We start from the raw sequence: 1942 nt of genomic DNA on the forward strand, positions 1-1942 counted from the left end.
TGAGTATTCCTGTGCCATAAACAAAGAGATTTGGACTAATGACTAGCCATTAGAGCAATAGTGAATTATATTGGTTTTCTATTGCTGTCATTACAAGTTATCACAAATTTGGTGGCTCATGCTGCACTCATTTATTATCTTACAGTTCTGTAGGTCAGAAGTCTGACATGGATCTTACAGGATAAAATCAAGGTATTGGGAGGGCTGTTTTCCTTTCTGGAGGTTTTACAGTAGAATTGGTTTCCTTGCTCATTCAGGTTGTTGATAGAATTTAATTCCTTGTAGTTTTAGAACTGAGGTCTTCCTTTCCTAGAGGCTGTCAGCCAAGGGCCATTCCCAGCTTCTAGAGGCCATTAGCATTCCTTGGCTAAATGGCTTCTACCCTCCATCTTTAGTTTTTTTTTTTTTTTTGGCTGTGCCACGTGGCTTGTGGGATCTTATTTCCCCAACCAGGGATCGAACCTGTGCCCCCTGCAGTGGAAGTGCAGAGTCCTAACCACTGGACCACCAGGGAATTCCTCTACCCTCCATCTTTAAAGCCAGCATTACAAATGTCTCCTGTCTCTTCTTCCACCGCATCTCTCTCTGACTCTTCTGTCTTTCTTTTCCATATTTAAAGGCTCATGTGATTGCATTGGGCCTGCCCAGATAATCTAGGATAATCTCCCTATTTTAAGGTCCATACCTTAATCATACCTGCAAACCCCCCCTTTTTTTATAGATTTATTTTGTTTATTTATTTATTTATTTTTGGCTGCGTTGGGTCTTTGTTGCTGTGCGCGGGCTTTCTCTAGTTGCAGTGAGTGGGGGCTACTCTTCGTTGCAGTGCACAGGCTTCTCATTGTGTTGGCTTCTCTTGTTGCGGAGCACGGGCTCTAAGTGCCCAGGCTTCAGTAGTTGTGGCACGTGAGCTCTAGAGCGCAGGCTCAGTAACTGTGATGCACGGGCTTAGTTGCTCCATGGCATGTGGGATCTTCCTGGACCAGGGCTCGAACCCGTGTCCCCTGCATTGGCAGGTGGATCCTTAACTGCTGCACCTCCAGGGAAGCCCCTGAAAAATCCCTTTTGACATGTAATGCAACAGGTTGCACAGGTTCCAGGAATTAGGGTGTGGACATCTTTGGGAGAAGAGGCATTATTCCGCCTACTACAGTGATCAATAGATTTAAAAGTGTTGAACTGCAACTAGTTTTAGGAGGATACTTGAAGCTCATTTCTCATTTTAGGGTTCCAGAGCCCTCTATAGGTTCATATCAGCTATGCAGGAAGAACCCTAACTTCATTCTCTTGGTTAAAAGCCAAAAGCTGGAAAAACTTCATGTCAAAAATGGTATTCAGCTGCTACCACTATCATAGTAGGGGAGAGCCAGAATGTCAGTCACTCATATGTGAAGGACTTCTACATGTTTGATTTTTCTATTAAGGTATCATTGTGCTAGAGAGTGGGTCACTAGAGAGTGGGTCAGTACAGTCGAACATCTTATTGGTTTGATATATAGTTCAGTATTTTTGTCACATCTTAAGCTGTATTCAGCAAAATCTATTGTTAAAATATATGAAAGAACATCAAAAAGATAGTTTTCTATAGAATTTCTATGACTACATTTTCTGTAGTAGTTTACCTTAAAGATAGAGAAGAACTTGTAGATTTTTTTTGATGATTACACTAAAAAAAAATTGAAATTTTGGAGAAGAAATGTTCTCTTCTTTCTCTGCCCTATTCTTTCTACCCCCACGTATGCAGCAGTATTTGCATATGCAGTGGTTGAGTAGTAAGGTTACGGATATATTCTTAGAAAAATGTATTGGCAAAATATTTGGTTTGTTTGAACAATGTAGTGGCTGATTATAAATGATAGTGAGAATTCTCCTAATACAATATTTTTGGGGGAAGAAGTTTTCAGAAATTGTAACTTTGGAGTTAATTGAAATTGTTTTGTGG

At 40.6% G+C, this 1942-nt stretch overlaps 1 non-coding gene across 1 annotated transcript; it reads right to left on the reverse strand.

Annotated features, from left to right (window-relative positions):
- Window positions 1-441: 441 nt before the first annotated feature.
- On the reverse strand, window positions 442-514 carry TRNAG-UCC (transfer RNA glycine (anticodon UCC)). The gene has a single exon. It is a non-coding gene; the product is annotated as a tRNA-Gly (tRNA).
- Between the last annotated feature and the right edge of the window lie 1428 nt (window positions 515-1942).

Source organism: Pseudorca crassidens, chromosome X (assembly GCF_039906515.1).
Source record: "Pseudorca crassidens isolate mPseCra1 chromosome X, mPseCra1.hap1, whole genome shotgun sequence".
NCBI classification, from domain to species: Eukaryota; Metazoa; Chordata; class Mammalia; order Artiodactyla; family Delphinidae; genus Pseudorca; species Pseudorca crassidens.